Genomic DNA, 17295 nt, shown 5'->3' on the forward strand with positions numbered 1-17295 from the left:
ATACAAATACCACACTGTAGAGATACTCTGTTACAGTACAAATACTATTACCACACTGTAGAGATACTCTGTTGTAGTACAAATACAAATACCACACTGTAGAGATACTCTGTTACAGTACAAATAATATTACCACACTGTAGAGATACTCTGTTGTAGTACAAATACAAATACCACACTGTAGAGATACTCTGTTATAGTACAAATACTAATACCACACTGTAGAGATACACCGTTACAGTACAAATAATATTACCACACTGTAGAGATACACTGTTACAGTACAAATACTATTACCACACTGTAGAGATACTCTGTTGTAGTACAAATACTATTACCACACTGTAGAGATACTCTGTTGTAGTACAAATACTAATACCACACTGTAGAGATACACTGTTACAGTACAAATACTATTACCACACTGTAGAGATACTCTGTTGTAGTACAAATACTAATACCACACTGTAGAGATACTCTGTTACAGTACAAATAATATTACCACACTGTAGAGATACTCTGTTACAGTACAAATAATATTACCACACTGTAGAGATACTCTGTTGTAGTACAAATACTAATACCACACTGTAGAGATACTCTGTTGTAGTACAAATACTATTACCACACTGTAGAGATACTCTGTTGTAGTACAAATACTAATACCACACTGTAGAGATACTCTGTTGTAGTACAAATACTATTACCACACTGTAGAGATACTCTGTTGTAGTACAAATACAAATACCACACTGTAGAGATACTCTGTTGTAGTACAAATAATATTACCACACTGTAGAGATACTCTGTTACAGTACAAATAATATTACCACACTGTAGAGATACTCTGTTGTAGTACAAATACTAATACCACACTGTAGAGATACTCTGTTGTAGTACAAATACTATTACCACACTGTAGAGATACTCTGTTACAGTACAAATAATATTACCACACTGTAGAGATACTCTGTTGTAGTACAAATACTAATACCACACTGTAGAGATACTCTGTTGTAGTACAAATACTATTACCACACTGTAGAGATACTCTGTTGTAGTACAAATAATATTACCACACTGTAGAGATACTCTGTTGTAGTACAAATACTATTACCACACTGTAGAGATACTCTGTTGTAGTACAAATACTATTACCACACTGTAGAGATACTCTGTTGTAGTACAAATACTATTACCACACTGTAGAGATACTCTGTTGTAGTACAAATACTATTACCACACTGTAGAGATACTCTGTTGTAGTACAAATACTAATACCACACTGTAGAGATACTCTGTTGTAGTACAAATACTATTACCACACTGTAGAGATACTCTGTTACAGTACAAATAATATTACCACACTGTAGAGATACTCTGTTGTAGTACAAATACTAATACCACACTGTAGAGATACTCTGTTGTAGTACAAATACTATTACCACACTGTAGAGATACTCTGTTGTAGTACAAATAATATTACCACACTGTAGAGATACTCTGTTGTAGTACAAATACTATTACCACACTGTAGAGATACTCTGTTGTAGTACAAATACTATTACCACACTGTAGAGATACTCTGTTGTAGTACAAATACTATTACCACACTGTAGAGATACTCTGTTATAGTACAAATACTAATACCACACTGTAGAGATACTCTGTTGTAGTACAAATACTAATACCACACTGTAGAGATACTCTGTTGTAGTACAAATACTATTACCACACTGTAGAGATACTCTGTTGTAGTACAAATACTATTACCACACTGTAGAGATACTCTGTTGTAGTACAAATACTAATACCACACTGTAGAGATACTCTGTTACAGTACAAATACTATTACCACACTGTAGAGATACTCTGCCACAATAAAAGTACTGATACCACACTTTAAAGATACTATGTTACAGTAAATGTACTTTTACCACACTGTAAATATACTATATTATACAGTAAAAGTACGATTACCAGAGTGTAAAGATACTCTCTTACAGTCAAAGTGAGAATACCACATAATAAAGATACACTTAGAATGAAAGTACTAATACCACACTGTAAAAACTCTGATAAGTTGTCATTTCTAAAGTAACGAAGCAGAATGAAAACAAAAAACTCAAGTAAAGTACAAGTATCTCAAATGTGCACTTGAGTAAATGTTACTTTTAAACTGCATAAACAGTGGAATGTAACAAAGTCAAGTTTTGATGTATTAGTATTCTGTTTTACGCTGCTTCATGATTACTTTACAGAAACATACAACCTGGTACAAAGTACTACATCAGATCAAGCTTCACAGTAGATCAAGTATTTAAAATGAACTATACATCAACCATCTACAACAAATACTACTTACAGTACTAGCATACTGAATAATATCAGTTACAGTTCAGCTGACAGCTCTGAATAAAACACAACTTATACATTTTTACACAGGAAACATATTCATGTAAATGTACTTCCATGACTGACGTTAATAAAGAACACAATCACTCTCTAGTATTTAGTGATGTACTGAAGTGTTGATATTAAAACTACAGAAGTGAATCATGAACATCTCTGTATCACTTTCCTGTGATCATAATCAGCTGTTTAGACTAACGCGGGTTACATCACCACACACACACACACACACACAGACACACACACAGACACAGACACACACAGACACACACACAGACACAGACACACACAAACACTCACACACACAGACACACACACACACAGACACATACACAGACACAGACACACACAAACACTCACACACACACACACACACAGACACACACAAACACACGCACACACACAAACACTCACACACACACACACACAGACACACACAAACACTCACACACACACACACAAACACACACACACACACAGACACTCACACACACACACACACACACACACACAGACACACACACAGACACACACACACAGACACACACAAACACACACACACACACAGACACTCACACACACACACACACACACACACACACAGACACATACACAGACACAGACACACACAAACACTCACACACACACACACACAGACACACACAAACACAGACACACACACACAGACACACACAAACACTCACACACACACACACACACAGACACAAACACACACACACACACAGACACACACACACAGACACACACAAACACTCACACACACACACACACACAGACACACACACACAGACACACACACACAGACACACACAAACACTCACACACACACACACACACAGACACACACAAACACTCACACACACACACACACACACACACAGACACACACACACACACACACACAGACACACACAAACACTCACACACACAGACACACACAAACACTCACACACACACGCACACAGACACACACACACACACACGGTCGGCCCACAGATGGACTCCATTGTGGATTCATTAATGTGTGTTTGAGTGTCAGGCTGTGAACAAAGGACGTGAGTGTTTGTGATTTCTCAGCAGAACACAGACAGTATTGTGAGATCCGTCCTACGAAACACACACTTCTGCATCTTTCATTTAGCTCAATACTACGTCATATCCAGTACATGTACAAATACTGCAAGTCTTACACTCCTACATACATGAAGCACGTTCCAAGAGGGTGAAATACACCACATCTAAAGGATCATTCAGGTTTGTACTACAAATTCAAGGTACTTGTAGATATTGTACTTTTTACTCCATTACATCCCAGACTCCCTTTAGAACCTCTCATGTTACTGCAGCAGGTCTGACAGTCTGCCCCTCTCAGTCCTGGTTCTGGTTCTCCCGTGCCTCCCTTCCCTCCAGCGGGTCCAGCAATACGTCCTGGGTCTCCAGCAGAGAGGAGAAGCTCTGCTCCTGCAGGAGGAGGAGGAGGAGGAGGAGGAGGAGGAGGAGGAGGAGACGCTGCTGCTGCCGGGAGCTGAGCTCTCCTCCTCCCTCCGGAGCTCCGGATCTGGGTCTGTCCACGGTGGACCGGTCTCTACTGAAGGATCTGGGTCTGTCCACGGTGGACCGGTCTCTGCTGGAGGATCTGGGTCTGTCCACGGTGGACCGGTCTCTGCTGGAGTCTGAGCTGAAGGAGGTTCTGGTGAACCTGCATGAGTTCATCTGGTTTCACCAGAATCCGACCCGGTGGCTCCGATGACGAGCATCGAGGATCAGGACTACACTGAGACTGGTTCATATAGAGGATCAGGACTACACTGAGACTGGTTCATATAGAGGATCGGGACTACACTGAGACTGGTTCATATAGAGGATCAGGACTACACTGAGACTGGTTCATATAGAGGATCAGGACTACACTGAGGCTGGTACAGGACTAGTTAATAGTTGCTCTCTGTGACTCTTCAGACATTAAGAGGTTCAGTTCAGGTGTTGGTTTCAGGTGCAGAAGAACCTTTAAAGTGACATCATAACCATAAAAATATGAAGACAATAAACACACAGCAACACTCCACAACTCAACGGGAATCAAACACACGTGCTCAGACGCGTGGACAGCAGTAAACAGTGAAATGAATAGTTCCACTCAGAAACTCAAATTTAGAATATTTACCAGATTATTGACTCAACCTCAGTCTCTCTTACAGCATCATCACCAGACTGCTATGACACTCAGCATGACTCATCGTGGTCTTCAGAGGATCATTTCAAAGGTATTAACCTTTCAACCAGCGTCACCGTTTAGGACAAAACGTTCACCTGCAGTCGGAGCTCCGGAGGGAGGAGGAGAGCTCAGCTCCCGGCAGCAGCAGCAGCAGCAGCGTCGTCTCCTCCTCCTCCTCCTCCTCCTCCTCCTCCTCCTCCTCCTCCTCCTCCAGGAGCAGAGCTTCTCCTCTCTGCTGGAGACCCAGGACATATTGATGGACCCGCTGCAGGGAAGGGAGGCACGGGAGAACCAGGACCAGGACTGAGAGGGGCAGACTGTCAGACCCTGCTGCTATAACATGAGAGGTTCTAAAGGGAGTCTGGTGCTCAGAGACACTACCACTTTAGTCCACAGGGGGCGACAGAACCAAGTTCCTCTTAGAAGCTTTAATGTTATTCTATTCTGGACATCAGCAGAGAGATGAACGGAAATAACAGAATAGTTAATTCAGTTAAAGTAGTAAACTGTAAAAGTACGTAAAAGTTCTGCATTATTCTACTTCAGTTAAAGCAGATGTAAGAACCGTGAAATGTACAAAAAGTATCAAATAAAAACTTGCATGTCATGCTACAAATTGTCATGAAATCACATAAAAAGACATTTTTTTAAATCTTCTGTAAAGAGAGGGAGCTCCACACCGTGACCTGATCCACTGAAGGACCAGAGGACGCTGCACAGACGTCCTCTCTGTGGCTCATTATCTCATTTATAAAACGTAAACAGGACCACGACAGCGATGGCTGGACTGTGGGGGGAGGAACCCACTGTTATTTCCTGTTTGGCTCAATTAGCATCAAAAGACTCTGACACATTCATCAGTAACCCAACGGGAAGCTTCCACATATTTATAAGCTGCTGCTTCACTCATGTTTATTTGTCTTTGTCTATATAAAGTATATGTACATATATAAATAGAGCATGTGTCTGAACTGGGTCTTATTCTAAATAAACAGGACAGAAAGTACAACACACTTATCCTCATATTGTTCTGAATGTATCTAGTAACTAGTACCACACTGTGAAAATACAGTGCTAGTAAAAAGTCCTGCATTCAAAACCTTACTGAAGTAAAAGTATGTAAGTTGTATCAGCAATAAAAGTATTGATTGATCAGTAAAATGTTTCACTTCATCCTTCAGATAATCACAAACATTCAACATCAACACATTGTAAAAGGTACATGTACCTCTGAGATGTAGTACAATATAAAGTGCAATATGTACCTCTGAGATGTAGTACAATATAAAGTGCAATATGTACCTCTGAGATGTAGTACAATATAAAGTGCAATATGTACCTCTGAGATGTAGTACAATATAAAGTGCAATATGTACCTCTGAGATGTAGTACAATACAAAGTACAATATGTACCTCTGAGATGTAGTACAATACAAAGTGCAATATGTACCTCTGAGATGTGGTACAGTAGAAAGTACAATAAGTACCTCGAAGATGTAGTACAGTAAAGAGTACAATATATACCTTTGATATGTAGTACAGTAAAAAGTACAATATGTACCTTTGAGATGTGGTACAGTAGAAAGTACAATATGTAGTTCTAAGATGTAGTGCAGTATAAAGTACAATATGTACCTCTGAGATGTAGTACAATATAAAGTACAATATGTACCTCTGAGATGTAGTACAATATAAAGTACAATATGTACCTCTGAGATGTAGTACAATATAAAGTGCAATATGTACCTCTGAGATGTAGTACAATATAAAGTGCAATATGTACCTCTGAGATGTAGTACAATATAAAGTGCAATATGTACCTCTGAGATGTAGTACAATATAAAGTGCAATATGTACCTCTGAGATGTAGTACAATACAAAGTACAATATGTACCTCTGAGATGTAGTACAATACAAAGTGCAATATGTACCTCTGAGATGTGGTACAGTAGAAAGTACAATAAGTACCTCGAAGATGTAGTACAGTAAAGAGTACAATATATACCTTTGATATGTAGTACAGTAAAAAGTACAATATGTACCTTTGAGATGTGGTACAGTAGAAAGTACAATATGTAGTTCTAAGATGTAGTGCAGTATAAAGTACAATATGTACCTCTGAGATGTAGTACAATATAAAGTGCAATATGTACCTCTGAGATGTAGTACAATATAAAGTGCAATATGTACCTCTGAGATGTGGTACAGTAGAAAGTACAATATGTAGTTCTAAGATGTAGTGCAGTATAAAGTACAATATGTACCTCTGAGATGTAGTACAGTAAAAAGTACAATATGTACCTCTGATGTAGTGGAGCAGAAGTTGCACACAGTGAAAATACTCCTGTAAAGTACAAGTACCTTGCGTGTTGTACTTCAGAATACTTGCAGGACCTGGAGGAGGGTAACACTCACTCATTACTGTGAGCAGATGTCTCTGTGAGACCCGGCCCAGCGCAAAACCACTGACCCAGTCTGGACCCACCCAAACCAGGAGCCAGAGCCAAACCCCAGACTCTGGACAGACCAGAGCCAGGATGTGCCAGGCCAATAAAAAAAAAAGAAGCACATTCTTAGTCACCAAAACCGGCCTCAAGACCTTTTCTGAGTTCCTTCACAGGTGCTCTTCTCATCAGAGTCTTGACATGAGAGTACAAGTACAAGAACACAAATTAGTTTTAAAGATGTTTTCTGCTGTCAGATTGGTTTTGGACTCAGCTTCCTGAAGACCTGAGGAAACTCCCAGAGGTCAGAGGTCAACTAGTCCTTTAGACCAGGGGTCTTCAACGTTTTTCAGGCCAAGGACCCCCAAACTGATAGAGAGATGGAGCAGGGACCCCGACTATATATATTGTATAAAATTGTGTTTTATATTAAATGGGCCTAGTGCCATGTATAAACATACCTCTTTATTGTGCATTCAATACTAAGCTATTCAAATAACACACAGGTTCATATATTCATGTTGTTATTTTAAACATGTGAGAGGTACAGTGAGTAGGGAGGCCGTGACACTGCCATTCATAAACACACCTTGTCAGCTGATACCAATGCCAATATCAACATTGTCTGTCAACTGCATGATAATCATCATACAAGATATTCAACCTGATGTTTTCATTTTAAACATAAATGTGGAAACGAGAATGAGTGATGTCCTATTAGTGCCACTTCCATGCATAAACATACCTGTTATCTTTCACACAATACTGAACTATTAACATAATGGACACATTCAGGTTTGGGAAAAAAATTGTCTCATCAAAAAATTTCGCGGACCCCCTGTTGAAGACCTCTGCTTTAGATGGTCGTCTGACCATAGGACTGCTCAGTCTTTCCTTGGGACTTGTCAGTCTTGACTTGGGACTTGTAATGAGACTTGAGTGCAAAGACTTGTGACTTGGTGTCCCCTCTGTTAATGGCAGGGTTCACTTTATGACCCTGTGAGCACGCTGACGTTAGCATTTAGCTCAAAGCACCGCGGTGCCTAAGTTCACTCTCACACAGCTGCTCGTGGATTCATGCGTGACGGTTTCTGAGCTCAGTTTCTGTTTTAGTCGTGAACGACTCAGTCCGGATCCTGTTTATCTCTTTCTCTCTCTGTCACTGTTGGAAAGTCTGAAATGTGTTGTGGTTTTAGTGCTTTGGGGTTTATTCCAGGTCCACTTCAGCTGTGGAAAAACCCACAAAAAACATTTATGCAAATTGGAGCTGAAGTGACCTCGAAGGCCGAGCGACATGTGACCAGAGGCCACGCCCCCTCCTGTCCTCCTGTTGAGGAACAGGAACATCCCCGAAGGCTTTCTGAGGTTCTGCTGGTTAAAGTGTGTAATTTAGCAGAGATGCTCCTCTCTAATGACAGAGTCCTGGTTCAGGGCTGGGCCGTATGATAATGCTCCGTCATGCTGCATGTGTGTGTGAGTGATAGCATGTATTTAACTTAAATCAAGTGTGGAGAAGTTTTATACCCGTCAGTGTGATAACGCCGTGTGTGGTCTTTAACGTGAATGCGTGTCTGCACATGTTTGTGTGTGTGCGGTTCTTTCCTGGAGTTCGGATGAGCGCATCGGGTTCCCGAGGTCACAGAGGAGATTGTTGTGGAGCTGGCTGGAGGTTTTGTTGCATCTAAATGTTTCCACCCCGAATGCTTCTGTCACACTAACACTGCCAGCACACAGATCTCATACTAATCGGAAGTAAAAGTATTCTCTCAGTTTTATGTAGTAAAATGTCTCCTGTGACTGATGTGTGATTCTATGTGACATTATTAGAGAGTTAATACTGAAGCTTCAATATTAGGGCAGCATGTTACTGTTGTAGATACTTTAACTACTTTATATACAATCAGCTAGTTTAGCTAAGTCTTTTTTATTGCCTGTCGCCATCTTGGCTTTTGTCTGTCGCCATCTTGGTTTTTGTCCGTCGCCATCCTGGTTTCTGTCCGTCGCCATCTTGGTTTCTGTCCGTCGCCATCTTGGTTTTTGTCCGTCGCCATCTTGGTTTCTGTCCGTCACCATGTTGGTTTTTGTCTGTCGCCATGTTGTTTTTTGACGGTCACCATCCTGGTTTTGGTCCATTGCCATCTTGGTTTTTGTCCGTCGGCCTCTTGTTTTATGTCCGTCTCCGTCTTTTTTTTTGTCTGTCAGCTTCTTGATTTCTGTCCATCGCCATCTTGGTTTCTGTCCGTCACCATCTTGGTTTCTGACCATCGCCATCTTGGTTTCTGTCCGTCGCCATCTTGGTTTCTGTCCGTCGCCATCTTGGTTTCTGTCTGTCACCATCTTGGTTTCTGTCCGTCGCCATCTTGGTTTCTGTCTGTCACCATCTTGGTTTCTGTCCGTCGCCATCTTGGTTTCTGTCCGTCGCCATCTTGGTTTCTGTCCATCACCATCTTGGTTTCTGACCGTCGCCATCTTGGTTTCTGTCCGTCGCCATCTTGGTTTCTGTCCGTCGCCATCTTGGTTTCTGTCCGTCGCCATCTTGGTTTCTGTCCGTCACCATCTTGGTTTCTGTCTGTCGCCATCTTGGTTTCTGTCCGTCGCCATCTTGGTTTCTGTCCATCGCCATCTTGGTTTCTGTCCGTCGCCATCTTGGTTTCTGTCCGTCACCATCTTGGTTTCTGTCCATCGCCATCTTGGAATCTTTTCATCACCATCTTGGTTTTTAACTGTCACATCTTGTTTTTGTCCGATGTCATTTTGTGTTTTTGCAAACAGAAGTGACATAGGAGGGTGAAGCTAAGTACAACCAAACGCTGTATAAGGACATATAATATTCATCATGTGAGTGTTTCACATTTTCCTGTCGCTTATCGTCACACCCCCAGTGTGTAAAGGGTTTAATATGAAGAGTACCTACAGCTCTCAAATAAATGTAGTGGAGTAAAATATACAATGTTGTTCTCTCTCGGTTCATTTGTCATGTGCAGTTCAATTCAGATTGAGACACATTTTGCAATAGTAAGCAGAGCGTTTGTGAAACTCGATGTCAGTCTGCAGATCTTTAAATGTCAAACACACAGACACACACACACACACACACATGCAGCCTCCTCCCTCCATAAAAGAGAGAAAGAGAGTTTGAGACAGACGCACCACAAACTCAGGAATGTGGAGTTTACATGGGCAGCTTTATTTGGCCTGAAGAAAATGTTCCCTCATTGAGCTCAGAAAGCCACATCCCACACACACACACACACGCACACACACACACACACGCGCACACGCGCACACACGCACACGCACACGCACACGCACACGCGCACGCGCACACACACACACACACACACACACACACACACACACACGCACACACACACGCACACACACACACACACACACACGCACACACACACCCACACACTTAAAGGCTATAGCTGTAAAAACAAACACACACAAAGTCAACCTACAAAATAAACTTCCATATGGTATTACAATTAAATATTTTAATAACAGATGGTCTGATATATAAATGTGTTCAGGGTTAGAGCAGAGTGCATGCTGGGAGAGCTGGGAGTCTGCAGGTTTCCAGGAGAGCCTGAAGCCTCTTTAAAAAAATCCTGGAACCTACATTTCCCATAATGCAACTCGACTGAATGTTTTCAGTAGACGCTCTCTGCCAGTTAAAAGGGAACCTCAAAAGTTAAGAATCTAATACAAAATATGTAAAATATTACAGCGAGTATAAAGAAAATGTGCAGAGTTGTACACAAACACCATATTTATCACCTTTAATAAATCATACTAACGCATGATGTCACTCACTCATTTTGATGTCATCTCTTCCCACCTTCCTGTCTTACAGGTAGAAACAAACAAACCAGACGTCGAGGGTGTCGGACTAACGAGGGAAATAAGGAACAGGTGAGCAGGTGGGCGGAGGAAGGTCAGGTGAACAAAGGGGTGACTGCAGGGCAAGGGGGGGGGGCTGAGTGGGGGGGGTCAGGTGACTGGGACAGGTGGAAAAAAGTCTGGGGGCATCTGTGAGACAGGTAGAGACCTGGAGACAGAGACAACTTTCACAAAAACAGCCATTAAAAAGAGTAAAGTAATACCAAAAATATCAAAATGAATGCCATAAAATTAAGTTTTATCTGTTTAATCTGTAGCATCAAACGCTCCTCTTGTTGTAGAGTTTAATATTAACGGTACTTTAGGGCTTCGGTCTTGTTATTTATATAAAGTAAGTGGTTTCTTGTCCAAAAATAACAGCAGCTGCTCGTATTAAGGACACAGACGGTATTAGAGATGATGGTTCCAGTGGTGTCAGTGGAAAGGACTCAGACATTTATTCATATGAGCTCATATCTGAGTGGGCTGCTGTCATTACACCACCGACACACACGTGTGGACGGACTGAGTTCAAACAGCTGACGATGTGTTGAATAAGTCGTGTTTTTAGGTCAGTAAGGTCAGTGACAGAGAGGGAGGCATGAAGCACCAGCACTCGTACGTTAAATCTTCTTTCAGGACATATTTCACATGTAGGACCAGAACAGTCTTTATGTTCTGTTTAATGACTGAAATCAGCACATCGCCAAAAGCTGGTAAAGTCATCACGCAAAGAGCCACTTTAGGGAAAACGCGCAACAGAACGACGTAAAAGCAATGCTGGTGGTTTTAAAACCGTATTATTTTTGATTGACAGTCGAAGTTCACCAAATTCTGCCCAATAACCGTCAAAAAAAACGCATTCAACCAACTTCTCAAGCTCACGCTTCAATCCCGTCTGAAGGAAATAGCTCAGTGTTCAGTTTGTCCAGGAATAAATGCTGCAGCTCCTCAAGACCCAAGTTAAGTTCCAGTGTCCAAAACACATAAAACAAGTTCAACAGTGAGTATATAGTATGTGTCTCAGGCTAAATATACTCTGCATGAATTTAAATGTATATAGTACATTTTTGCACATAGGCGGGCGTGTTCGTGTTCATGTATGCATGTGTGCAGTTCCCTCGCACCCCAGAAAGAAAGGACTCCCTTTGGTATATATATATATATATATATATATATATATATATATATATATATATTAGTGCTGGGCAAGTTAACGCGTTATTATCGCGTTAACGCATTAATTAATTAACGCCGACAATTATATTATCGCGCGTTAAGGCGTTTTTTTATTTTTTTATTATTAAGCGACATTTTTAACACAAGAACCAGGCAGCAAGCAGTGAACAGCTGTGTTCGGGTACATCCCAAGTCTCTTAATTGTCGTTTCCTCGCTCCTCGATCCTCGCTTGAACCGGAAGTTGTTTCTGCGCCGCCATAGTGACGACCTCCCAAAGCTCTAATGTAGCTCTGAGGAGCGAGGATGGAGGATGGAGGAGGGATCTCTGAGGAGCCATGAGCGAGGACCCACGAGAACAGACTTCCAGGAAGTCTTTTAACGGCCGACACGCCCCCTCACTGTTCATCAGTCATGTGATTGGACGCTGCAGCCGATTGGACTGACTGACTGAGTTTAACACCAGAGTGAAGACGGATCACAGAATAAACTCATTTATTATATAATACTCTCGTTTATATTTGATTAGGATTCTGATTCAACATCTGGTTTAAATAAATGTTCATTGTAGTCTGAACAACAAAAGGACCACAAACAACTTTCTACATTTATTAGAAAGATTTGTGTTTTCATGATCTGATGTTTCCCTCAAACACTTTATTATGGAAACAATTAAAGTCAGAGGGAACTGAGAGACGAAACACTTATTACATCATTTCTGAGTGTTTGATGAGTTTTATCATTTAAGAGAAACAATAATCATATTCTGGGTTATTTAATAATGACGTCACAATTTCAAAACATACAGCCGCAAATAATTCATAAATAAGACGATCGCATTCCGCCGGTAGAAATGGATCCTGAGCTTATAAACAGAACACAGGACACAGTTTAACAGACTACAGAGAGAAACACCTCTACAGTGGTGATTACTGTGTGTCTTTATTAGTTATTAGTGTTATTAGTTACTGTTATTAAGTACAGTGATCATGTGAACAGACACCAACTTATCTAAAGTCTCTCCAGCTGTTAAAGCCGACTGACAGCTGATCAGCTGTGATCATCAGCACCGTCATCAGAAACAGACGTCGCTTCACGTGACGCAACTGAGAAAAGGACGTCTCATGTCTCCTAAAACATATCTCCTCTCTCCTCGCATGGTTTCCTCCATGCATCCCTGGTGGGAGGGACTAGGACGCAAGGAAAGGACCCAAGTGAGGGAAACGGGGATGCAATTAAGAGACTTGGGATGTACCCATTGTGTGGCGTCACTTCCTTCTTCCCCCCGGGTCCGGAACCCCTCCTACACTCCGTCCCCGTCCTTCACTCTTGTCTCACAAACACACACACACACACACGCGATCGTCTCGTTACAGCTCAAACGTGACTGTTGTGAAGTGGAGCTTCTCGTGAGGAACAAGACACGTCTTGTTTGAACGGAACACTTTACTGTCTGAACTGCAGTATTACAGTATTACAGTATTACAGTATTACAGTGTTACAGTATTACAGTATTACAGTGTTACAGTATTACAGTATTACAGTGAACACAATGCGCTCTTGCACCCGACATGTGGTTTTCTACATATCAACATTGTTAGTGTCAAGAACACGTACCATTCTACTTCCTGTTTCTTCAAAGTAAAAGCACTTCCGTTTTCATGCTCTTCACAATAAAAGTAAATCATGCAATCAAACAATTTACAACAGTGACAATATTAAAATACATATTGTCGAGTTTTTAAAGTGTTTTGTTTGTAATATGTATAATAAGCATCATTTAGTTATCGCTACTGGGAATTTAACAAACATAAAAAAAGAAGTAGATATGTTTGCAGTTTTCAAGGTGTATATTTAAATATCATCTCTTACACACATAAAAATAAAGTTATGAACACCGGCTGAATATCTATGATCAGAATCATTATAACTGTGTTATAACTGCTACTGTGTAAAGGGAATACTGCTGTTAACAACAACCTTATTTGTTTAAAGTGTTCAAACCAAATGTTATTGCCCTTTTGTTCATATAGCAGCACTTTCAAGATAAAAGTGCGCAATACACTACTTTTGAATTCATTATTGAACTTTGACATAACAATGCGATTAATCGCGATTAAATATTTTAATCGTTGCCCAGCACTAATATATATATATATGTTTACTGTATATGGTATTCCACAGGGATCAATACTTGGACCACCTTTGTTCCGTCTGCAATGCTTGGTCACATCTTTAAAAAAAACATAGAAATATAAATTATAATTTATACGCAGATGACTCACAAATCTATCTTCCTGAAACTAGAGAACTTCATTACTACAATACAATCCTACATTCAACAGAAAATCTATATCCACTCATTCTGACTGTTATCAGCAGTTATTAAACTGCACCGACAATGTTATGAAATAACGGCCATTTAATCAGCTGATAACATTTGAAGCGGCTGCTATTTGTACATGTTATTCCAGATATTCCTTATATCAATATTAAAATGCAGAGGACACCACAAACTAATCCTATTGAGGTGGAAGCAGAATAAATTGAGTGAGGTAAGTGGAAAATGCCTTTTTCTTTTTCACTCAATTTAATTAATTTGGTAATTTTTCTGTTGTTGTTTGGTTTAAAATTAAATGGTTTTAAATCAGTGCTGCTGCAGGTCTAGTTGTGACCACTGTTCCTCCGATGCTATTGCTAATGCAGGTTTCCTAAATTTATAAAATAATGTATGCACTCTTTAAAAATGTTGCCTAAACTACATCAAACCACGGTTTTTGGAGGATGCAGACACTAAGATTGTTTCCACCAACTTGGAAAGATTTTTTCAGTAAAGAGCATAAACATTGCGACTGAGTAAATCCAACTTTAGCCAAAAGCTTGTTGGCATTTTTTACCCTGATTGTGTATTTTGCTGGTTTGGGACTTCCTCCAGAAAGACCCTCTAATCCTGCAGTACAAACAGGCCCCTGAACACACCGCACAGTCTGTTATTGACCGAACTGTAATGAGCACACTCAGCCCTATAAGGTGTGCAGAGACCAGCCACTTCAACATAAACACCTCCAGCCCACAGTCGTGCTTTGGATTCTTTTCCTTTGAGCCGTGAAACCGGTATCGTCGGACCAAACTGTTGGGTTCAGAAAACACACCCAGTAGTTTCCTATAACACACAGTGAGTAAAGCTGTCAGGATGTGTTATGGCACAACTGATACTGGATAAATGAATCACTGCTGATGAGAGTAATTCTACAGGTTATAGATGCACACAAAGAATAGAAGAACTTGGATTTTACAGTGAACATAATTTGATGGGTTTTAGTTTTAAAACCTGCAATAACAAAAATGAAGTTGATATGTTGATCCTTATTTCCACATCTAGCAGTTACAGATCGACATGTTTTATTCTGAGTGTTGAGTCACCTGATGAATATAAGTCCAATGTTTTCTCTGTTTTAGATCTGTTTTTGGTCTCCACCACCTCCTGAGATAAACGTCTGTCTCTTTAGCTGCTAAATGATCCACTTTGTTCACCAGCTGGTCTCTAACTGAATCTGTCTGCTGTTTGCTGCTGAGCAGGTAGAGTACTGTGTACTACAGGTAGTGTACGGTGTACATTTACAGGTACTTGAGCAGGTGTACAGTGACTTTTTGCAGCTTATTCTTTGACAAAACAACAATATGAAAGAGGTGGGAGTGAATCAAACCACCTCTAAATATTAATAAAATGTTTTCTACAACAGAAAATCCTGTTTATTTTGACAGGATTTTCTATACTGTAGTTTTTGCCATTTTCCTCTGAATAACATTTAAAAAATACTCTAATTCAACAGTCGAGAAGGGGATAATCAAAGTAGATGTTGCTATGTGGTAAGGGGACATTATTCTTCATTATCTTCCTCCAATATCAACTTCAGGTGTTTTTACTTTCCTTATTGTGATGATTTTGTTGCATTAAGTCTGTAAATACACATATGTTTGAATAGAAGCTGACCATAGAAGGTGATGATAAGTCAGTTGTGTTTACAGCTTGTTCTGGCCCCCAAGCGGCCGATTAGCAGCTTTAAGGAGCTGAGTTCTAGTCTTCATGATGTGATACAGCTTCAGATATACAAACTGTGCTCGGGATCAGTTGCCCACTGGTGTTGCCTCTCAATAAAACCACAAACCACCAATCAAGCCCCTCCCACCCACAGCCTCACCACCCTCATGTAAACACAGCACCGCATGATGAGATCAGGTTAGCTTGTTGATTCTCGGGTCTTGTTTACATGTTCCTGTGTTTACACTCCAGCCAGAATGCATGTGAACACAAATAACCCACAGATGTAAACCGGAGGTGCAAACGAGATCCAGGAGGTTTAGAGGGGTCGGGGCTCCGGATCTGGAGGTTTGGCCTGAAGTCTTCATGGTGTTTTTATATCAACAAAGAGCAGAAAAGTCCAGGAAGTTTAAGGTCTGCTGATTTATTTCTTCATAGTTCAGACTTAAACCAGCAGTGAATGTTTCCTGATATAACTTCTTCCTCTTGGAGCTCTATTAAAAACGCATCAGTGAGCCTCATGTTCCTTCATCATCATCATCATCATCATCACACTGTAGTCTATTCTGATTTAATCACACATACAAATACTCACTAGAGGATCATCATCCACTGAAAATAGTCCCAATAAATGCTGTATATTTGAGTATTCCTAGTATTTCACGACCTGGGAATGGCTAAAAATCTACGTTTCATTCTCTTTTGCGGCACCATGTTGTGACTTCCAAATGATCAAAACAAGTTGCTTCGCTTTTCTGACTGCTTGTCCTTCTTAACCTGTTTTTTCTTTGGACTTGTTTTTGTATCTAATCCACTCAAACAGCACTCTGTCACCTTATTAAGTGATAGACAGTGACTTAAATCTGACACTGAGAGAACACCGCCCTCTGCTGGTGTGTCCAGGCACAGCAGCCGTGGAGGTAAGCGCCAAGTGGTTTAGAGATTTAAAAAAAGACAAATATTCATAATAATATCATAACAAGATCAAAAATATTAAGGTTCACTCTCCTTTATGTGTATTCTAAATGCTGTAATTGGTTAATGTGAATGAATACAACTTACTTGACTGTATTTATCATATTGTTAATAATATTAATAA

Source organism: Anarhichas minor, unplaced genomic scaffold (genome assembly GCF_050575085.1).
Source record: "Anarhichas minor isolate MPS153535 unplaced genomic scaffold, ASM5057508v1 ptg000064l, whole genome shotgun sequence".
Classification (NCBI taxonomy): domain Eukaryota; kingdom Metazoa; phylum Chordata; class Actinopteri; order Perciformes; family Anarhichadidae; genus Anarhichas; species Anarhichas minor.